Source organism: Equus przewalskii, chromosome 5 (genome assembly GCF_037783145.1).
Source record: "Equus przewalskii isolate Varuska chromosome 5, EquPr2, whole genome shotgun sequence".
Classification (NCBI taxonomy): domain Eukaryota; kingdom Metazoa; phylum Chordata; class Mammalia; order Perissodactyla; family Equidae; genus Equus; species Equus przewalskii.
In genome coordinates this window covers 10,695,340-10,720,120 of record NC_091835.1, presented here as the reverse complement: position 1 = coordinate 10,720,120, position 24,781 = coordinate 10,695,340, and the positions used below count along the sequence as shown (strand labels likewise).

Sequence of the window (24,781 nt, the reverse complement as noted above, 5' to 3'; positions counted from 1 at the left end):
AGCCTACTAGGGAGAAGGTAAATTTATGATTCAAGATAAAGTTTGATCAGATATGTCAGCACTGAAAGTAAATTTTCAGAACTTGATGCTTTGAAGCAAAAAACATTTTGGCAGCAGTGCATTTCCTAATGATATTTAGCCTTTGATATGTACCTTAATAGGTAACTTTAGAATATAGATATAATAATTGCGAGTACTCTTTTTTGAAAATTAATATGAATTTGGGGCAATCTATTTCTATGAGGCTAATGTACCTGAATTCATTTTAAGACTATTTCTTATATTGTAGCATCCTTATGGAGAGCAGTATTTTCATATTATTCTAGAGCTTGGGTATTATCTGACTTTTATTCTGACCAAGGGTCTTTACATGTTTAATGCTAATTTTCTGGGCTCACTTCACCTGAAAGCAAAATGCAAGCTTCACCTGCATAAAACAAAGCACTATTCAAAGACACAGGACTCCTTACCACAGTGATTTCCACTGCAGTGTAAAAGTAGACAACTACTGTTACATCTAGAATAATACACAAGGGGCTATATGTGGGAGGGGAATACAAGGTGTTATAAATAAACCCAGAGAGACACTGGGGTTTACGTCTCTTTAGCCCTAAGTATGGTGAAACAAACAAAAGTTTATCCAAAGAAGGGACATCACTTCCCAGTAGCAAATATTCTTATACTATTTGTTGTAAGAATGAGCATAAACCATTGAAGAAGTGAGTCCACATCCTGCAGCATCTTGAGTTTCTTTTTTTTAAATTTATTTATTTTTATTTACTTATTTATTTAGAGGAAGGTTAGCCCGAGCTAACATCTGCTGCCAATCCTCCTCTTTTTGCTGAGGAAGACTGGCCCTGAGCTCACATCCATGCCCATCTTCTTCTACTTTATACGTGGGATGCCTACCACAGCATGGCTTGACAAGAGGCACCATGTCCACACCTGAGATCTGAACCAGTGAACCCCAGGCCACCAAAGCGGACGGTGTGAACTTAACCGCTGCTCCAGTGGGCCGGCCCACATCTTGAGTTTCTAAAGGAAGTGCTCTTTTCCCCAATCCATCTATTCATGTTAACATTGCTGTGGGCAGCCTGCTTTGGAGGTTTCTATTGACTCCATTTTCAAGGACTTGAGAAATGTCAGGATAAGGAAAAAAATGGATACTGTCCCATAGGCAAAACAAACAGTGGTGGGCTACCATTGATCACAAACACCACTCGGACCATTTTCTTGACAACCCAGTAAAATGCTCCAGTAAAATGGAATAGCATTTCTCTGGGCAATGCTCACATTAGAGCAGTGGTTCTTGAGGTAATCCTTCCTCTCCGTCCAGGGAACATGTGGCAATGCTGGAGACATTTTTGATTGTCATAACTGGGTGGGGAGTGCTACTGGCATCTAGTAGATAGAGACCAGGGATGATGCTCAACACCCTACAATGCACAGGACAGACTCCCCTCCCAAGAAACAATGATTCCACCCAAAATGTCAACAGTGCTAAAATCGGGAGACCCTGCATTAGACCGTCCCTTCGCTTTTCTCTCCACTTATCCTTTGATTTCATAGGAGCCTTTTTACAAGAGATGAAGTTTTTATTTTCTTTCAGGATAATCAAATCACAACTTTTCTTAGGTAACAAGCACATATTCATAATCCACTTACAGTGGTGATGCTTACGATGAGTCAAATTCATGTAATGCAAATTTAAAGTTTTGTAAATATTCAGCTTGATTTGCGGATTCATAACTTAGCAACTGGTCTTAAGCCCAAACCTTTTGTTGGGATGAAGTGATTCTCCACGCAGCTGTTTCACTTGTGCAGCCCTCTTGTGATTAGGGGGCCGATGCCCAGAAATGGCTTGGCATCTCTACAGACCATGCTTCTATATTTGTCTTTGTGTCGGGACTTTTTGAAAGCCAGGCATGCTACAGATAACATTTTTACCTTGGAAATGATTCGATTTTTACAAATTATGGCCTTTACAAAAAAGAAGTGATTTTCAACCACCTTTGTACTCCATTTTCTCCTGTAACACAAAGGTGGACTTCTGGCAATTTTCTCAGAAAGCTCAAATAACTTTTTTGAATAAGAGGCTTGCTATGGTAAAAATTTCCAGAAAATAGTATCTTCTTTTCTAGTCTTTTTGACTCACAGAGTCCTGCTAGTTTGTCAGAATCCTAGATGATTTGGAGTTAATAGAGGAGACTTTAAGCTTGCCTACACAACTGAATATTGCATTAGAATTCAACACCCTCTTTTAGATGTTTCATTGGTCAGTAAAGAAATGTATTAGACACCATCACGGTCTTGGAAACCGACCTTGATCCACGCACTGTGTTAGGATCCACTGTACAGTACGTCATAACATCATTTAATAACATGCAATGTACTCATTACAAGTCATTTACTTCTAGCAATTCAAATTAAAACAGATGAGGCAAGACTTTTACTTGAAAATCCCTTTTATCCATTGTCAAGCTACCCTTGAACTTAGGCTACATTTCTTTAGCAATATCCTGCAATTCAAGTTTTTCATATGATCGTTTAAAGATATGTATTGAATGTCCACTGCCTAATAGATATGAAGTGTAAACTTTGGCTCTGTTTACTTCTAAAGGTGAAGTATGATCTTAAAAAGTAAAAGAAAAAAATCTAGGAAAATTTATTTTTCCTGAAGTCAGTGTTTCCAAAATGTCCTGAGCATAAGAATTATGTGGATTATAGTACTTACTAAAAGAAAGGGCTCTTAGCTTGACTAAGACCTCTGTGGGAGGGCCCTAAGAATCTGCATTTTTAAATAGCACCCAAGGGGTCATATGATTTGGTAATTTGGGAAACCATGTCTTTGGAGAATGCACGTGTATAGAGAACACAACACACACCGTATTAAACTATTAATTGATTGGGTATCTATCCTTCAAAAGGTTGTTTCATACACACAGAGCATTTAGAAAAGTATCTGGCACATAGTAAGCTCTTAATAAGTGTTATTGTTGTCCCTTGTCATACTCAATGTAGATAAGGGTTATATTTTACTAGGTCGGCCTTCAAAAGCCATTAGCCTTCTCAGTCAATGGCCCAGAGCCTTGTGTTTATTACATCCGTGACTCCTTTCGTCTTTTTACTCAGGTCTTTGGCCAAATTCCTGTCTCTTTTTCATTAACTCTCCCATTTTGGTTGCTTTCTTATCTCTCCTTTTAACCAAGTGTTCCTCCTGATAATGACTTTTCCAAGAGTATTTTTTCTTTATCTGTGCACACGGGGAGCCCTTCCTGGGAATTCCAACATTCCATTGATAACCATCAAGTATGCACCTTGATCCTACCCTCGAAACCCAATTTACCTGTAACCTGGAGTCTGAGGCTGATTATTTAAAATTAATCTGAGGTTTCCAGGAATTTGTGAGGCTTTCATCCTCTACAACTAGTGTTACTTGAATCCGCAAATATTTAAACATCAGTTTGGAGTGTTCCATTTGAGTGGCTTCAACCACTCACACATTGCACTTATCATGGAACATATGTTGAACCTGGGAGCCCCTGGATGACGTATTGCCTTTTTCTACAATTCAGAAGAAATCCCTGTGCCCATTCACTGACTTATCCATACTTACATCTTGTATTCTCTTTTAGCATCATGCTTGGAACTATCATAAGAAAGGAACAGGGAAAGCTATGTATAATAAATCTGCTCCTTTCTACATTACTCATTATTGCAGCCTTTCCTAAGTAAAAAATATTTGCTGCACAGATCAGCTATGTAAAATTTATGTCACTGAGCTAAAGAGAGAGAGAAAGAAGAAGCTATTACTTTGGCCTACCCTCAACTCATGTATGTTTCACCTCCGTACTTAATAGGAATTATTATATTAGGCTGAATTTTGCAATTGAGAGATCACGTCACATTTTGTTAGCAATTCATATGTGTATACAAATGGCTTTATTCTCAAAGAGAATATTTTTTTCTTTATAAAGAATAATTTAATTCTGAAGTGGGTAGAGAGTACAATTGCTTTAATTTTCTCCACTGATTCTATCCTTTCAGATCTTAATGAAATAGATCAGTGGCACCTCTGGAAATTCTTAAATGACCCCAGTAGCTACCATTACTCTGTGTTAAAAGAGGTTAAACCGCCCAAAGCCATAATTTCAAGTCTTAATTGAATGCCAGCAATTCAACCATGAGCAGGATCCCTGAAGAATGGCGACGTTCTCTGTAGGCCTCACATAATGGGAATGCGTGGGTAGGTGCCATCTGCAGCTCAGAGATGGCGGAACAAAAGGGCATTTGAGGAAGAGGGAATTTCTTACCGATATGATAGAATGGGAAAGATCTGAAAGTCATCCATCATGACCGTGACACGCATCACACCCAACAACAGCCAAAAGCCACGAGATGTCACATACCGCCTGCGGCGTGTCAGGCCTTCTGGCATCAGCACTTTTGTGCACCCTGCCACCTCCCCTTTGTTGCCCACTTTGCACTGCATGGGGAGCCCCAAGAATGCCTCTGCCCACGCCCACCCCAACGTTTGCTCATGCAGCCTCCATTATCACACAGCCCAGCAGACACTCAGGACACATTCATCTGCTGACAAGGAGTGACAATCAGAGCTAAACAGGGATGCCAATGCCACCAGATGTTGCTGGATCTCATAAATTGGGTTAGCACAACCACGCTGTTCCAAGACGGTCAGAACAATGTGGGCCCCACGAGGACACACAGCCTCTCTGAAGCTCCGGTGCGGACAGCTGTTCAGGGACACAGAGATGAGGCCAAGGTTTCCATCCACTTCTTTTCAGTTTTCCTGACAGGTCTTACTTTTAAGTAATTATCTCAAAATATAAAATACAGATTGGGTTAAGATGAACAAGAAAAATATGTAAGCTATGCTTTCATATCACTGTATGATAGCAACCTGTCGCTTAAATCCAAGGGATGTTCGCTTAATTTCAAAGCACCACATGGCATATAGACGCACACACCCACATTTAACATTAGAATGAGTTCTAATTACATTTGTATTATATTTCCTTACTTTAATTTCTGTATACTGTTTGTTTTTTAGCTCATCTTTCCAACAAAATTACAAGCTTTCCAGGTGGGGACCGTGGGTAGTGGTTCCCCTTTGGCCCCCACAAGGCCTAATTAAATAGTAAACACATACTAGTTGCTTGGTGACTAATTTGCTGGTTTTAAAAGATTTTATGTATATATATATATATATATATATATACTTCCAAAGTTCTTATAAGAAAACTGAAACAACACGCAGAGTGAAAAAAACCAAGGTTGGAAATTATTGACTTGGACCATATTAAAGAAATATAGGGCTAAATAGTTGAATTTTATTACTCGAATTGAGGGTATTAGTAGCCTGAAATTTCTATGCTTGTTCAGAATGATTTTCTAGGTTAATATTCTAAAAATTGTGCCAAGACTTCGTGTTCCAGGCTTGTTTATACCACAGTATAAATAATCAACTTGCAAGTGTGTCTAGGTGTACTTGTTACTAACTTGTAAGAAGCCATAAAAACTACAAATAAAGGACACTTCTCCAGAGCGGTAACCTGTTTGAGTGCAAAATAAGTGGGACTCTTGCTAACTGAATGAGTTGGAGGGTTTGGAAACAACCCTACAAAAAAAAAACAAGTTTATCCTGAAGCTGGCGCTTCAAGTTTATCTGGGAAAATCCATGTAATCTAGTCATAGTGTGCTGTTTTCATCTCTATTCCAGTATCTTTTGTATGTGTCCATGTTAATTACTTCTTCCTAGATCTTAATTATTCTCGTTTCTTCTAATATTTTTTGAATCTTAATCATACACACACACAAAGAGTTAATTTATACTGTTGTCAAGTTACTGTATCCATTCCTGAATATATGCTCTTGTTTGAGTTCCATAAGTTGGTACAATTTTAATATTGTATCGCATCCTGAAACAACTTTTGTTTTGGACATTGATCCAATAAAAATATTCAATATTTATCATGGATACTAATGGTAGAGATGACCTGTTGGAAATGACAAATTCTTACTCTGTTGGATGAAAACTTCACATTTAGTTTCAATTTATAAATTGTGGACCAAAATGTGGGTTGGGAGAGGTAACAGAACAAAATCAAGCAAATTAGCGTTAGGAATTATTAAGAAGAAATTGATGTTATTTATGACATGATAAAGATAGTGTATCTAACCCTGTTCTTAAACTCCAAGTCACGCAAAAAATATGAACCTAAGGACAATAAGAATTTATTCAATATACGTTTCCCATAAACAATGTTTTCTCATTAGAATTAAACTATAATTTAAATAACTAGATTAAATGCAAGTAAGAGATTATGCTCAAATCAATTAGTTAGTATTTTAAACATCTGTTCCTTTTTATCAGGCACTTGGAGACTGACATTCTAACTTTGATGAGTAAAGGTTTGTTTCAACTCAGCATAAAGACATATATGAATATGTAATTTACACATTACATGTGTAAACACTGAGGACATACCAGAGAACATAGCCCATATATGGCTATACCACCTCATCTGCGTGGCCTTCTGTGACATCTTATTCCTGTAGCATCAACTCTCCACTCTCAGGTGCAGTTGCCTTTATCATTTATTTTGTTATGTGATTTGCTCATTTGCTTTATTCTCCCTACCCCCACCTTAGAAGATTACCTCTAGGAGAACAGAGTCTTTGCTGCTTTTATTCCCACAGCATTTCTAGCACTTCACAAAGTACCCGGCACTCAAAAAATATGTGTGAATGTTTGAACATATATGAAATACACGTGTTCTTTTGGAAACAGACAGAAGAAGAGCATCAAGGTAGCTTTGCACGTGTGTAATTAAGGTATTATAATGTCAGTTGCAATGTAAAATATTTCATTCAAATTAAGTGCTTTACACAGAGTATTTTAGTATACATTGCACAAAAAAATCTTTTCCGGTAAATCATTTTCAATAGGCACCTTTCCACAGGGCACCTGAAAAGGGAGTGCGAAAGAAGTTTATAGATAAAACATAATAAAGCTTTCTGATTAAAATTTCTGAAATCCTCAAGACATTCTTCCATGACTCGAGAAATAAAAGCCCGTAAAATCAATTAAATGAAACCAAGTTCAGCATGTTGTATCCAATACTTAGATTTTCTAAATTTCATATAATGTTTATGTTTGCCAAAAAGGATGCATTATCTATGCCTCCATTAGATTTGCTGATGGTAAGCAACTACATTGATGAATGAGGAGATTTTCTTGATCACAGAGAACAACACATACCCTATTTTAAAAGTTTCAGTGAATGTGTATAATTTAGAATAATATAATAAATTAAAAACTGTTAAATTTTTTGTCTGTGGTAAGCACCTCTAATTCTAGTTAGCTTTCAATGCATAGACGCATGGAAATGTTGGTAAAAAGGGAATGTAAATTTCATGAGAGATTTTAGTTGTTGAAAACCTTCCCCCTAAGGGGCTTGAGATGATACTTTGGACAAACTGAAAAAAAGTGGATGATTCCAAAAACTTAAAAATCTACTTTTCTTACCAATTGACTGAAATATTCCCCTTTAACTTCACGTACTTATCACTACCATAGTTGTCTGTCTTCAACATCCCAAAGAACAGACTCAGACAGTTGGCAAAAGACTAACTTATAGAGTCCCACCCCTACAGATGTGTCTTAGAAATTGTACACAATGTTATTCTAGAATTCTCTCTGAGAGAAGACAAAAAAAATCATGATATTTTATTTTCCAGCTCTGAGCCTTCTTTAAACAAAATGATTTAACTTTTATAAAAATTAATATACATTTACATGAGTCAAACATCAAACAGTATGAAAGGCAGGGGGTCGCCCTGGGGGCATAGTGGTTAAGTTCACGTGCTCTGCTTTGGTGGCCTGGGGTTCTCGGGTTTGGATCCCGGGGGCAGACTTACACAGCGCTCATCAAGCCATGCTGGAGCAGTTCCCACATACAAGTAGAGGAAGATTGGCACAGATGTTAGCTCAGTGGCAATCTTCCTCACCAAAAAACAAGAAAAGAAAAGTACAAAAGGCATACAGTGAAAAGCCACCTTCCCTCATAAAGTTTTTGGAGTTGGTTTCCCAGTTTCACCATGAAGTAAATTTGCATCTTTTTTTTTTCTGTTCTACACTTTCCTCTTGGGAGTTTCTAGGAATAGGTGTATAGAGTGATATTCATCCCAGAAGTTCTGCCTTCTTGATTGAAGGATCAAACTGAAGCTTTTGCTCTTTCTGCAATACCCTGGCCTCTCCAGTGTTTCTCATTGGCTTCTGCCTGTCTGTCCGCCTGCCTGAAAACTTTCTCTACTATTTCATTTCCCGAAAAGGAAAATTCTTCCATCGACCTAGCCATTTGCAACAGTGCCCTAGTTTTCCTGTAGTTGTCAGTGCCAAAATTCTTCAAAGAATAATCCAGACTCATTGCCACCATCTCTTCATCACCCTCCACTCACTCCTTAACTTTGTGAAACCTAATTTCTACACCATCACTGCCACCACCCATGCCCTCTACACACACTGACTTTAATGTAATGTCTCTTTCCAGGATCACCAAGACCTACTCATTGTCTTAACCAACTGTTCCTTCCACACTGGCAGGCCAGTCACTCCTGGAACCGCAGGCTTTCCCCTCTTATCTCTCTCTGGAATTTCAATTACGCGCTTCCAGGCCTCTTGGATATTTTCACCTGACAATCCTATTACTCCCTAAAAGTCTACCAAACTCACTCTCTGTGTCCCTAAACAGAAGTTCTCAACTGAGGGTGATTTTGCTGCTGCCTGCGTCCCTCCCTCTCTGGGGACATTAGCAATGTCTGGAGACATTGTCACACTGGGGAGGGGTGCAATGGGCATCCAGTGGGTGGAGGTCAAGAGTGATGCTGAACCTCCTGCAGTGCACAGGAGAGCCCTCACAACAAAGAGTTATCTGGCCCCAAAATATCAATAGTGTCCAGGCTGAAACTGTACCCTCATCTACTTAAACTTCCCCATTTCTCTCTTCTAATCACTTTGGCAGAAAGTCCTGGATTTAATCCTAAGCTGTTATCCTTTTTTCTGTTTTCCTCATGTTTTCCACTCCATTCACTATCCAGAGTTTCACTTGGGTTTTTTCCCTGAAAATTTCTGCTCATTGATTATCTTCTTCATCGCTATTACCACCATCATTACATGCATGCACTTGGGTAAAAAATTATAGTTTCACTGGTCTCAGTAGCTCAAGTCTCTTTCCCCTCTTGTCTTTACACTCTACTACCAAACTAAATTTCTTCAAATACTGTTTGCCTCACATCAAAAATGGTCAATGGCATCTTTCTAGAGCCTCCCTATTTTAGCATTCCTTGTCAGCTGGGCCCCTACAACCACCTTCCTCTAAGCCCTATATAAATCTTCCATTCCAGCCAAACTGGCCTTCTCATTATTCCATGTTTTGTTCTAAATGTGATAACCATTAAATAATTCCACTATATTAGTCGTTCTATTAGATAGAGAAATAGTTGATTAGTTAACCGTTAACAAAAATTGGTTCATCTTTTTGGAGTTTCTACCCTAGACATCGTGTAATGGAGCTGAGCTAACTGGAAACAGGACTTGTCTCCGCCACTTAGCTTAGGCAAACTACTGTATTTCCCCACCTCTGAAAAGAATTAACTTTAATGCTTACCTCATAGGGTTGCTGTGTAATTTAGAATAGTTCCTGGCATCTAATGAACACTACATAATTATTTTCTATTATTCCAAAAGAAAAGATTACTATATCATTTCCTTTATAAAACCACATTTCAAGGCCATAACTGATAATAGTGTTAATAATGTTATTGTGCCTATTGGCGTGGTAGCCAAAGCAAGGCACCCTCCAATGCATGCGTAATTGTTTGATCAGTTGCTGAATATTTTTCTTATCATATCACCAACCAGATTTTTCTTTATATATATATACTTTTTTTCCTGAGAGGCTCTGGAAACCTAAAAATTCCTACAAGATGCGGAACCTCAGTCTACACACTATTCCCACATCAGCCAAGTTCTGCTTATTGCCAGTTATCAAGTTTCTGAAGTTCTGTATTCAACTTGTTCACTATTAATTAATATGTGCCTCTGATCTACTTGGGGCAACTGTAAAAAGCAATTAAGAGCAAATCAAACCCATGAATAAAGGACAGTCTTTCTTTCTCCTTTTTATCTTTTCCCAGAGTTTCAGTGTTTTTCACGGTAGCTCCCCATGGGTGGCTTGGGAGGTGGAACAATTCATAAGTAATTTATTTTGAAACTGGTGGGGGGTGGGGGGTCGGCATTGCTCCCTAAACCTGTGCCTTCTTTGCAAAGTCGCTGTTGTCTCCCTATTCTTGGCTCCCTTTCCCCTGGGTGGTCTCTCTCCCACTGAGTGATGGTCAGAGCAGAGAAAGCCGAACAGATGGAACAACGTGAGTGTGTAACTACAGGACTTTATTGCCTGGTGTACAGCCTCCAGATAACCCTTTTATTTCGTAACTCCAATTCTTTCCTTTCGCCATCTCCTCTGTGCAGTCTCAAACTCTCCCCAAGTCCTCTCTCCACCACCACCCCCTTAAGTGGAGCTAGTAGAACAAGTGAGAATCTGCCTGTAATTACTGCTTAATTCATTTGCATGTGGATGTTCTCATTATAATGTCATTAGCATGGGGAGGGAGTCTGGTTGCCAGAGCAACCAGGAGTGGGGCAGGTGCAGTTCAGCCTCAAATGGATTCTCAGCTCTGTTTGGTCAAACTCCACCTGTATTCCTGGCTCTTGTCGCTCCTGTGGTTGCCAGAATGAAAACATTCCGCAGCTTCACCCTCTTTATTTTGGCTGTGTCTCTGGAACTTCTTGGTAACCCGCACAGTTCTGATTTTACTAATAACTCCTTTGATTCCAACTAGGCACGCTCGGGGACTCCAGCTTCTTAGTCTGTGCTGTCCAATACAGTAGCCGCTCACCACGTGTGGCTGTGAGGCCTTGAAACAGGATCAGTTGGAATGGAGATGTGCTGTAAGCGTAAGATCTTCAAAGACAAAGTATGAAAAGAAGAGCATAAATTATCTCAATAAATTTCTTAATTTTGAGTATACGTTGAAATAGTAATATTTCAGATAAATGAGGTTAAATAAAATATATTATTAAAGTTAATTTCACCTAGCTGTTTCTTTTTTTAAAGATTGGCACCTTGGGCCGGCCCGGTGGTGCAGCGGTTAAGTTCACACGTTCCACTTCTCAGCGGCCTGGGGTTCGCTGGTTCGGATCCTGGGTGTGGACATGGCACTGCTTGGCCAGCCATGCTGTGGTAAGCATCCCACATATAAAGTAGAGGAAGATGGGCACTGATGTTAGCTTGGGGCCAGGCTTCCTCAGCAAAAAGAGGAGGACTGGCAGTAGTTAGCTCAGGGCTAGTCTTCCTCAAAAAAAAAAAAGAAAAGATTGGCACCTGAGCTAATATCTGTTGCCAATCTTCTTTTTTTCCTTCTTCTTCTCCCCAAAGCCCCCAGTACATAGTTGTATATTCTAGTTGTAGGTCCTTCTGGTTCTGCTATGTGGCACGCCGCCTCAGCATGGCTTAGTGAGCAGTGCTAGGTCCACACCCAGGATCCAAACCGGTGAAACTCAGGGCCGCTGAGGCCGAGTACGTGAAATTAGCCACTCGGCCACTGGGCCAGCTCCCTCACCTAGCCGTTTTTATTTTTTAAACATGGCTACTAAAACATATGAAATTACATGTGGCTCAGATATATGTTCCATATTATGTTCTTACAGCCAGCACTGTCCTAGGTGATGGATTCCTCTTCTAAATCTGCCCTCTTCGTCCTCACAGACATTTACAATAGCTGTCATCCTATGCAGAACTTCCACACAATTCTTTCTGGATTGCCTAGCAATTTGCTTGTTTTAGTCATCATTTCATAAATACTCTTAGAAGTTAAGGAATTCAATTTTCCCGTCAATACAGGAATTCCCTCTTAAAGCAAGGCTGATAGATGGTTAACCAGGTTCTGCTTGGGTCTTCTCTTGGGGGCCACTACTTTACAGAAATAGCAGAGAGAGAACTCAAATCATGAGAGTTTTTCCTTACATTAACAAGAAATTTGTTTTTTAATAAAAGCTCCCTTCTGATCCTAGTTCTGCTCTTGGAACAAAATAGAATAAGGGTGCTTCTCTTTCACATGACAACCCCCCATTTACTTGAAGACAGCTGTCATGATCTGCTAAGCTAAGCTTCTCTTTGTTAACCATTACCCGCTCCCCTCAACAATTTCTCATAAGTCGTGGCCTCAAGGCTCAATCATCCTTGTTGCCCTCCTCCGGATCTTTGTCATTTGTCAATGTCCCTGTAAAAAAGTGGAGTCCCAGAAAGGACATCCAACTCCAGATGTGGCACCCACTGTGCAGAAGATGGTAAGACTTTCATCTCTTTATCTGGATGCTAGAGTTTGGTTTATTTAGCTTAAGACTATATTTGTTTTGTCATCTTCTCTCTCCTATTGTTGACACGTGTTGAGCTTTTCATTCACTAAGCCCAACAGATCTTTTTTCATATAAACTGATATGAAGTCAGAGCTTCTTTATCCCAGACCTATATAATTGATCATTTTAGAATCAAAACCCAAGACTCTATGTTTATCTCAGTAAAATTTCATGTTTGGGCTTTATTCCACTGTTCCAGTGCACGGAGATAATTTTAAGTCTGGTTCTTACTCAGTAAATTAACTATTCTTCTCAGTTGTGTACCAAAGACATGATAAGCTTGTTTTTGATGTCATCTTAATCACTGATAAATGTGTTGAACCAGACAGAGCCATCTTGTCCGTTAAGATATGAGAGACTTTGTCAACTGTCTTTCTAAAATCAAGATACACTCTGGTGTTATCTGATCTAACTGTTCTACCAGAAAGAATAGCATTCAGCAACTATTTATTATGCGCCTCCTGTGTGCCAGAAATTCTCTAGACACTCAGGTAGGACTTGAATTTGGTGAACAATTCTGATGCCTAGTGATCACCTTTTCTTTCTCTGTGTGTCCCCAACAACTTGTCTGTTAGAACTGTTAAGACATTTTGCCGGCAAGCGGTATTAATTTTACTGGTTTATAATTTCTGTAGTCCGACTTTTGCACTTTTCAAATAACAGACCACTGTTCATAGCCCTTCCAATTTTTTCACATCCCTTTCATTCTCAGGGTGTCTTAAAGATTATCAACCATGATTCCACAAGCACGCCTGTAAGTTGTTTCCTTTCCCTGGGAAAGAGTTGAACTGTACTTGGAGATTTATAGTTATTTAAAGTTGTTCTCTCTTCTCTTCTTTCTTTTCCCCTATCCTGGGGACACTGTACTGGCCTTGTTACCACTGTAGCCTGGCATCTAACACAAAGCCTGATTGTTGACTGCTTGAATTTCCAATCTTTTTTTCCTTCTTTTCCAGTTTGAAAGCCTATCTCTTCATCTCAGTGAAAAAGAAGGAAAATTAAACTAAATGGGTCTTCTGCCTTCTCTCCTTTATTATTAATATTAAAGCATCTTTCCACAAGCATGATCAACAAATCTGTTCCTTATTCATTTTCTGAAGGCAAAAGGTATACCTACTTTTATATACAGAATTTTCATCGAGATAATGAGACCAGATTCCAGGAGGCTCTCTTTGTTTCTATTCTTTGGTTTGCTAGTAGATCATTTGGAGTTTTTGCATACTTATTTTTCCCCCTCTATACTATGTTTCTAACTCATAAAGATATAAACTTGTCAATTAAAATAAAAAATTTATACAAATTGTCATCAGATTTTCTATAGAAACCATCCATTGAATCTCCAATTTAGGACTGATCCATTTTTTTTTTTTTTTGTAGCTTCTGCAAAAGCATATAATATCTTGACATTAACACACTTTATTAAATAGACTGATAAAATATTGTTAAAGTCATTACTCATTTAATTTCAAGCGCAATGTTTGCACTGTTACCTATAGTTCATGTATGTATATGCCACAGCGGTTGGCAATAGTTGTATGGTTATAATGGTCTAGTGTCATACAGTGAAATTTTTTGTAGAGCAATGCTACAGGGTCCCAGAGGAAAAGTTCTAAATAGGTGCTTTTGAAGAAGAGGATGATAAATTGTTACCCTCTATGTTGCCAAAAGGTAAGTGATTATATATAATTGGATGAATCTTGAAAGGTACTGTAAGCTATGAGTTTAGTGTTCTGCATTTATAAATGTTACATCCACACTTAGATTGTATCTACGCATGTAATGAGAAGGCAAACTGTGAAAGAGTAATTTGACTAATTCAGTCAAAATTATCATATCAATCATTTGGATATTTTAGAAGAAAGTTTTAAGTGCCTGAATTATGGAAATAATTACTTCACTTCTCCATTCCTTTTACTCTGTGCATATGAAGCGATAATCTGATAACTATTTTTTTCTTTTTAGAAAAAGACAGCATTTAAAATTGGGAACCACCCAATATGATCTCTGAAGACCTTTCATAATTTTGCATCTGGCTTCTTTTGATAAATATTATCTTCTCATTTTTAGAGCAATTCTTCCAAAACAAGGAGCATCTTTTTCTAAAGTTATTTGTCAGTATAATGCAAATTAAAAATTAAAGCATAATATTATAGATTCGTTCCTTACAACATTGCAAAAACAGCCTTGAACTGAATTGGATCATACTGGCTTACTTAACTCAATTAAAACCAGTAAACATAAAAGAAAGTAGATTCTGATGCTAATTTTATTCATGTCTCAGATTTACAACAATGTCAAATTATTTTGTTTGTTTTCCACCAATAATTTAGTTCAATTTATCACTATACAAAATCTGAATAGGTTATCAAAGTATTGAAATATATAATTCTTTTAGGAAACCTGTGATTCTGAGATTGTCTTTATTTTTGCACCCAATGAAAGATTTTGTTACAACCTGCAAGAAAATTTTCTAACCAAAAGATAGCAATGGATTGACTAATTAAAAATGCATCCATCTGTTGGTTGCTTGCTGCCTTGCTATTTGAAACATGCAGATCCAAGTGGGTTGTTTTATTTATGAAGACCCTCTGTGAGAGTTATGAATTCATAAGCTTGCGCTCATAAACACAATAAAGGTTAACGTTATAATAAAAGTTAAATATACAGAGCATTTCATGTGTTTCTTTAATAGGTTTGAGGTTTTTAAACACGTAATTTTAGAAGACAGAATTTTTTATGTATAAAATGCAAATAGGTTTTAACTATCTTCCTTACAGAATTTTTACAGAAGCTAAGAGGATTTACATACAAAAACATCAAGTTGAATACCACCCATTCGATGATTGTTTTTTTGTTTATGAATAGTTTATAATTACTTTGAAGTGACTGAATATGAAGCTTTATTCTTCCCCAAGGAAAAAGTGTGGAAATTGCTAGAAATGAGGGCTTGTATTATTTGAGAGTTGAAAGGAACTATCAAAATGATCTAGATTGCAAACTGAGGCTTAAAGAGATGTGACTACTTGTCCAACAGCAAACAATCCAGGATCCAGGACTCTAGCTTGCTAATAGGACTTTCCTTCCACTATTTAGCATGTTTCTGTAGCACCCTGAGCTAAATTGTGTGATTTCCATGTTCTGTTTTGTCATGTTGCAAACAGAATCTACATTCCATTAATTAAGATTTTGTCGTCTGTGCTCAGGAGTGAACAATTTTGACTAATACCTGCTATTTCAATGTAAATTTCAGGTATAAGAAAGAAGTTATGGCTCACACTTTGTGCTAGCCAAACAACAAGGGAGTTGTATGCATGCACATACAAACACACACACACACACACAATTTTGCAACAGATGAAAACTAACATATAAAATATCCAAATATAAAAACAGATTAATCTCTGCAAGAGTTAGTACATGGAAGGAAGACAATTCCCAATGGACTAAACGGTAAGTCCACCTCTGAATTTAAGACTAACGACAAACGGAAACAGTACTCTCTGGCAGAAAAATACTTGCGAGACTCTTTAAAAACGTCTTTCAGACAATTATGTTAAATAATAGAACTGTATGGTCCAATTTTTAAAAATGGCTTACCGCCTCACTAAATTAAGGTACAATAGTATTAGCAATGAACAATTATTTTGTGCCAGGCACTCTGTTTATAGCTGTATGTGGTGGATCTCATTTAATTCCCACAACAATCCTGATGTAGGCACTATGATTAGTCCCACTTTACAGATGAAAACTGCAACTCTCACCAAGGCATACGTTTCCCTCTTAGAATGTGATCAAAGTAAAGAGAATTATGGTGTGTGAGATAAAGAGCAGAAAACCTAAGAGTTGAGATGAGGTTGAATACTGGATGGACAGGTAGCGTCCTTTGACTAAATGACTCCCTCTTCTGCTTTAGCCATAAAGTGCATAATTTGAATGTGAGTCTCAATAAGGTTAAAAATCACATATCATAGGCAATCAAAGTTATTCTCAAACAGTCAAAACCTTCAACGTTGAATCTGTATGTGTCCACGATGCCATATCCATAAACAAATCAATTTTTATATGATGCTTAATTTTGACAATATTTTTAAAAGGTCAGTCAATTCCAAATTATCTGTGATTCCTGAAAAAAGTGAAAACAAGGGAAAAAATTTAAAAGCATTGGTTTCTCGAAATCTCATTTGAATTACCAATTTGAATCTTCCAAACCATCTAACTTTTAAGCACAATTGCTAACTAGCTAAGCTATTTGTATTTGTTTTGGGTCTTATTCCTCTTTTTTGTTGGGGGCAAATAATCAGCCAGAAAAAGAAGCCAATATTGGTGGCTTTGGGGGACAATTTTCAAGCTCCTGAAATCAAAAGTTGACGGCAGAGACAATGGAAAATGTAATTAGATACTCTGTTTACAGAAGTGGGCACGTTTGTCCAATATGGTACGACACAAGGCCATTCATTTTGGTTTGGCAGCAAGAAAGTAATTGTGTGAAAATCTACATTTATTCCCCAAACGGCTGTAATGAATGGGCCCCATAAAGAGAGTCAGCGCAAATTCCATGTGGTCACAGAAAAGAAGGAAACCTTTCAAAGTTTTGGGAAAATTTTCACCATCAGCTAGTTCAATTTTAATGCATAGATTAATTACAACCTGATTCATTTATTAATACACTTACAGGAAAACACCCCTGCATGCATAGTTTGCCCACTGAAATTCATTTTTTATGGTTATTATTTCCCAAATTAAATATACTGAACAAAAATGAAAAACTGTGTGTTTTCTATGATGAAGAAAGAATTAAGGAGAAATTCAATAATATGGACATGAAAGAGAAAATCAATAACTTATTTTGAGGTTTAAGGAGGCAATTTTATACAGATGCTGGTTTTAAGGAGTTTATTTTTTTCTTTAACAATCAACCATCCTTCCCTCTCCTCCCATATAAATGGCTTTTATTCTGAATTAGAAGACAAGATGGTATTGCTTGAAGGCATATTCTTTAGCGATGAGAAAGCTCAGCAGCTTAACAAGGCTGTTTCTCGGTTTGTGTGAGTTTCTGCCTATGTGTGTGCCTATGTGTGTGTCTGTTATTTATACGGATAATCTCCAGGTACACTTTGAATTGAAATACACCAAAAGAACCCAAATTGAATTCTAAAGACCAGTATTATTCTTGGCATAATCTTACCAAGAAGACAATTTACTAAAAGTCTGTTTCTATCCACAGCCAAGCATAGTTTACTGGGGGTTTCCAGACCTTTAAAATATTAATTCCGAGGACTACTTCATTTGTTCTCACCAATTTCATCATTTTGAAAGTTAATCAACTGTCAAAAAAGTTGAACTCTAAGTGATATTAGATTTAAATTATGCATGTGTGTTTTATCAGAACATGAAGAGCAAAACATATTACAGAATTATAAATAAATAAATTATCTCTGAAGAAGAATCTGTGTAAACTATGAATCTGTATAAGAATAATCAATAATATGGCTTTAATTTTAAAAGTAAAAGTCTTTACTCTCTGCTTTTCTTCAGTTGTGTGTGTGTGTAATTTCCCAGAATTCTTTACATTTAGACCTGTTCTATTTTTTATACTAAGTACCAAAAGGATTACTGTTTTTGAAGGTTAACTGTGTTCAGAAAAAAAAGAATCACAAAATTATTTTCTTGGTAATTATTAGCTTTACACTCAACAGGTTTAAGGCATTGGGGAATCAGACATTTACCAAACATTCCCCATGGATTTGCCGAGCATCTGTGTTAACATCCCAGATAAGCTCCTGGGTTATAAAGTTATTTGCTCAGGTTTATTGGTTAGTCTCTTGACCCTCAACAACTGCTGCTCGCCTTGTGCCTGGTAGACGAGAAACCCAACTGTTACAAACCACAGCGCTCCCCAGAGAGACAGCCAGACCGACAATTCATGTAGGACGATAAACATTCAAATTTGTATCATTCACAATTTTTACTTTTTTATCTTCTTCTCTCCAATAAGACAAAAATAAAAATAGAAACACACAAAAAGATAAAATTCGAACATAACTAATGCAAAAAGCAAAAAGTAAAGTATAATACATTGCTATGTTATCATGCATTAAATATTTTAGGCGACATCTACCTTCATCGAAACAGAGGCAAATAAAAGTCATTTCCTGCGACAAAGTGAAAATTAATGTTTATTTTTAGGAATATCAGGGCTTCCAGTGATTTTAGCATAAACTTGGAACATTTTGTTTAAAGATCCTGCAATGTTAGCTGATCAAGAATATGATGTCAAATTTAAGAGACTCCTAATAGAATGCAGATGGCACCAAATAAAAACAAAGTAATTAAAATGAGGTCTATGTCTTAATTCAGGCCCTCTTTCCAGAGATCAAAATTTCCATTTGTGCTAATGACCTATCTGACTTTTCGGGGAAGTAATCTACTGTACAAACAGAAAGATCTCAATAGTGTGGCTTCATGTTGCAGGATGCAACCTCCTTCCAACATGAAGACATTAAATTATACAGGACGCAATCTGGACAAAGTCGTAAGCAGAACGTTTCTCCAGCTACTCTCCAATTAACAAAAACAAATACTCCCGAGTAATTTTATGAAGAGACGTTAGTACTTACAGGTCAGCTAAGAGTCAGTCAATCCAAGAAAGGGGAAGCTAGAGGCATATAATCACTCACATTAGGAGAGAAACAAGGACTATTCTTAGCCGTCAACACCCAGTGAAATTCAGCAAGGGTGCTTTATTCTTTGCATCAACAAACCTTGGAATGCTTGCCTTCCAGGATAATTTTACATTACATTGGTGCTGGGCTGCAGATGTGGGGGCCTGGTATATGTGCCTGCGTTTTTTGCATGTGCTTGAGAAAGCAGTTTCCAAAGGGCTGTGGAGCAAAACCCTCCCACCAGTAATCTCCCACCCCCAGCTTTCGAAGAAGAATCGGTTATGTCCCCCTTACCCTTTTCCATCTCAATGTAGTGCTGGGCCTCAGGAGGCCTTGGTACACAAAGCTCGCATCCAAGGCTGTCACTTGACTGACAGCAGAAAGGTTGTAGGGAGATTGACAGCTGTGTGTAGGTGGACATGGAAAAAACAGAGAGCTGAGCAGATTAAATCAGAATACAGCAAGAGGAAGGTTCTTAATCACAGACCCTTCCAGACGTGGAAGGCTTTAGGAGCTTTAAAGCCAGCTAATCTTATTTTTAATCGAAGTCAGGTTTTTAAAACAAGTACCCATGTTTATAAATAGATGGATATCTATAACACAGAAACTCATATTGTAAAGTGGCACAAGAAGTCTATTGCTACAGAAGGCTATACACAGAGAGACCAAAGTATCCTGAATTCCCTTATAACCTTTGCAGTGATTCTGCTCTGCCAATTTAGCTCGCCGAGTAACTTACCAGGGTAGCCTGCTAAACAGTACGGGTGCAAGAGGCATTTATCAAAGTATTTTAAATGATAGCAATCCAAGTGAAAACTATAAAAGTTCCACATGAGAACATAATGAGACACACAGAGGAAATGGGGCCCAGCTTTACTGAGAGGCAGTAAACTGACCATTTAATGGAATAGACTTGATGAATTTCCTGCCGATGTTCAATTACCCCTGATAGGTGTCTAATGAAATATAAATAGGCAGGCTGTAGTTGCAGCGATGGGACCTCATGCTTAAAGTGAATGTATGTTGGAATCTCTCTCACAATCACCTGTGCGTGTTTTGGTCCAAATTTGTTTTAATTTAGAGCTGCAGAAGATAAAGGTGATAGAAACTTGAAAGTGATGCCATATATGTCATCCTGCTTGTGAATCCTGAAAGTCAGAGTGGAGCATCAAATCTCAGGATATAAATCCTAGAATAAATATTGATAATGTCCAAACATTCTATTTAGAAAAAAGATTTATCCCAAACTGGAACAACTCAATCTCCAATCCAGCTAAAGATGGTTAAGGGCATTCTTCTTAAAAGGCTACTTTCATACAGAATCCTAAATTTAACTAATAAACCTCATGGGCATACCATTCTCTGTATTTTAATACCTAATTTTTAACTCCCTCTCTCATTATCCAGCAAAAAAAACAAAAACAAAAACAAAAAAAAACTTGAGGTGCATACACATAGAATGAATAAGAAGAAAAATAAATGGTCCAACTGATAGACTTTAAATGTCAGTTTGAGTCAAATGATCCGTTACTAACTGAATTTCTTTTTACTTCCCTACTTCAAGTAACTCATTGTTTGCCTGAATTTAAGCCAGTTTATTTGTGTAGATATAGTCAAGGTCTAAGAAAAAGTGAGTCCACCTTTAACTGAGTGGAAGAGGACTGCTTAGCACATTTTAAGGTTGGATGATGTACGTATGTGCTTAAATTCCTGAGTTAGTATTTATGTTATATGAATTCTTCATTGTTTTTGAGCATTATATATCCAGAAAGTCCCAAAATAATGCCAGTTCTAACCAAACCATCTTTAGGAACCTCACTTTTGTATTTCTTTATAGGGAGTTTATTTGTGTTCAATTGATTTTAATAAGGTTTCATTAATTTGCAGTGGAGCCCAATTAGTATACAATTCAGGAAGAAGCTTATATGCTGTTTCTTGGAGTTTTGACTGAGTTTCCTCTTGCGTACTTTTGAATAAATGGTCAAGAGGCATAATTTTTTGGCAACGGAAAGGCTTTTTCTATTTACTAATTAGCATAAATAATTAGGTTAAAGAAATGAAATATAAATATCATTTCAAAAGTAACATTTCCTCTATAAGAATGCTTATAAAGTTCTGTTATCCAAACAAGCATTTAAAGGATTTCTATTGCATGTAAAGAAATACATTATCTGTCATTTTAGACTTTAGAATATTCAGAGATCTTTTGAAATTACAAAATAAATGTCTGGGACATAAGTACTCTGTAAATGCGTTAGACTATGATGGGGAAAGAAAAGTTACATTTCCAAATTTACCTTCTCATTATTTAGTAAATCATAAATTATGTTCATGGTCATATTATTTTTCTTACTTATAGCATTTCATTGCAATTACATATTGCTTTTCAGAAAGAAAGAAAAGAGCAGCTGTTGCAATGTTTTCATAAATTAGTTCTCTAACCAGATAATTATATTTTAAAAATGGCTAAAAAAATTGTACCAGTTTATGTCATTCACATATATATTATCATTAATTTTTCATTATAAAACAACTGTAATTCCAAAAGCTCTTTTAATAATCATAAATCAACATAGCTATTAATATGAAAGTATTTAATATCTGAAATATTTAATGGCTGTATCTTGCTGCTTCATGTGGGCATTTTGAGTTAGAATGAGCGAATATCATTTTATAGGTGTTGCCGTGAAGGGTTCCAAGTAGAAGCATTTTATGTTTCTTTGGGGGCTTTCCTTCATGGCTAAAAAATAAAACAGTTTTGATGTTTAACTCAGGTTTCCAATGCAACCCAAAGCAGATGCAAAACGATCTTCTTTGAATTCTCCTGAAGAAAAGTTCATTGTCTCTACAAAATGCTTAGTTCCAGGGGCCTAGAGTTGTTGCGTGGTGGAACTGAGGGTCTTCCTTTCTCTCCGCCTCCTTCTCAGAGGCCACAGGAGAATCGAAGTTTCCCGATCCTTTCTATGCAGCTCCCACACGCCCCTGATGGGTGTTGTGCACAGTCAGGCCTGAGAAGAAGCCTCTGACAACTTAAACACGTGGTGTTTGGCACGCATAGGCGTTTGAGAAGTGTTTGTTAGAAGTGAACTAAAATTCAGGGACAGCACCAAACAAAGTTCCAGAAAAGTCTTCCTCGTTGGGGACCCCAACATTTCTTTCTTGTCCTTTTCCATCTCAGTGACTCTGAAGACCTCCTGTGTCTTGCTATCGCATCCTCTGATTCGTCAAGACTTGAGCTCTCTGGCCGTCTTTCCCACTCACCAGTAGAGAGCTAACATGAGGGGGCCAGCCCAGTGGTGCAGCGGTTAAGTTCCCACTTCCCACTTCGGTGGCGTGGGGTTCGCTAGTTCGGATCCCAGGTGTGGACCTACGCACCACATGTCAAGCCATGCAGCGGCAGTTGTCCCAGATATAAAGGAGAGGAAGATGGGCACAGATGTCAGCTCAGGGCCAGTCTTCCTCAGCAAAAAGAGGAGGATTGGCAGATGTTAGCTCAGGGCTAATCTCCCTCAAAAAAAAAAAAAAAAGAGCTAACAAGAGTCCTCCTGCTTATTTGCATGAGAAATGCATCAAACCTTGACATTAAAAGATGAAATCTCCAGTAGGGTTTCCCGGGGGCTTAGGAAGCCCACCCAGGGTTGTTTCAGGTCACTATATTTCAGGTGGTAGCTCATGGTTGGGAGCGCTCTTCTGACAAGGTACCTATTTCATTAGGTAGAACTTCAGTTATTCGTTATCACCAATCTCCTGATGTGGCTGTGGGACTTCTGATTCCTTACATCCTGTTTATTTAATTCTTTTGATCCTACTATATTTGAAGACAGGTACGGTCCTCAGGTTCAAATCCAGTTGAATCATAGAGGAATATGAATTGAGTGTGAATTGTCATAGATCCACAACGAAAGAATTTAGAATTTATTGCCCCTCACTCCTCCAGGAGTCAGTGAGATAAAGCATTGTCCTCTTCTGGAACGCAAAAAGTGGCAGTGCCTGGTTTCCTCATGGCAGGGAAGATTTAAGCTGAACAATAGATTTCCCATTTTACATTATTAATAGTTATTAATTAAGTAGTATGTTATTTGAGAGTAATAATAGCTACCTACCATGTGCCAGATACCATGTGCTCTCCAAATTCATTCAATATTTAGAAGAATCACATAATATAACTATCAGCAGTTCACAGATAAGGAAATCATATCTCAGAGAGGTTAAGTAACTTACTCAAAGACACACAGCTAGTAAAAGAGCAGCTAGAATGTTAAACCAGGGATGTCTGTCTTGAAAACCCTGGTCCTGGCAAGGGCAGGGAGTCACTGGAGCACTGTTGGAGGCCCCATTTATTGATAAAAAGACTGACATCCAGCGAAGTCCAGCTAAACTAACTAGAAAATCTGGCAGAGAGTCTAGCAAAAGGCAGACTGGATTCATCTTCTCATTCTTACCCTTTCTCTAGTCTCCCATGCACTCTCTTTAATGTCGCTTATTTGTCCGTGGGTCCAAGGCCCTTTTCTTGTTACTTTGATGAAATTGGCCCTCCACTCAGAGGTGGAAACTCTGGGATACTTGGTGCTATTTTAAAATGTCTTTACATGGGGCTGGCCCCGTGGCCGAGTGCTTAAGTTTCCATGCTCCGCTTAGAAAGCCCAGGGTTTTGCCGGTTCAGATCCTGGGCAAGGACAAGGCACCGCTCATCAAGCCATGCTGAGGCGGCATCCCACATGCCACAACTAGGAGAAGGACCCACAACTGAAAATACACAACTATGTACCATGGGGCTTTGGAGAGAAAAAGGAAAAATAAGTTTAAAAAAAATGTCTTTACAAATTAGAAATACATTTGAAATTCAACCTTAATTCAACTTAGCATTTAAAATGTACTTTGTAGCTCAAGCCTTTGTGGTGGGCACTGTACAAAAGGGAAACAGTATTTCAAAAATTTCAAATTATTTAATTACTATTTCCATTAAGCTTATAAGCATATATATTTTGACGTGTCTCTTAATGGATTAAAAATACCCATGAATTCTTACAGCAGTTGGGGGTTTGTTTGACTCAAGAGTCGAGGTAATTTATTTTAAAAGTAGGTGATTTTAGGCACTTTTTGAAAGTATAGTATTCTATTGAATGCTTATGACTATACTGGGGAGTTGACTGGTTGTGAATACTCTCAAATGTTCGGAAACTCAGGAGTGCCTTCCAATAAAGTGGGGGATTCTGCAGAGAGGGTGGACCAGGCCATCATCATCTTTTCATTTTTGCCTTGTTTTTAGGAGAAATCATGTCTGTCCGATTAGAACTCTGTTCCTCTAGGTTGTCACAATGGACAGCAGCATTTTCAGCAGCTCGTGTCTGATCTTCAGCCCAGAAATGCTTTAAAGAGGAAATAATAGTTCAGTTGAGCATTTCCTGCCTCCTGGATTTTCAGATTATTGGGCTGCCTTGGGGCCTGAAAAGGGAAAATGGGAAGAAAACAGGAGAAGTCACCGAACGTACCCTAGCAAACACAGCCTTGCTTTCAGAGATTCTTTACTCTTCAGTGTGCACACCCCAGGGGAGAAAAATGGCCTACGTTTTAGAAATTTTACTGTTTTTAAGGAGGCAGGCAGTCAATTTCCCATTTC

General features: G+C 37.8%; 1 long non-coding RNA gene across 1 annotated transcript; it reads right to left on the bottom strand.

Moving 5' to 3' along the window:
* Positions 1-7,726: 7,726 nt before the first annotated feature.
* On the bottom strand, positions 7,727-19,271 carry LOC139083244 (uncharacterized). The gene is made up of 2 exons (XR_011539800.1): positions 19,117-19,271; positions 7,727-11,045 (listed from the first exon to the last, which is right to left on the bottom strand). It is a non-coding gene; the product is annotated as an uncharacterized lncRNA (long non-coding RNA).
* Between the last annotated feature and the right edge of the window lie 5,510 nt (positions 19,272-24,781).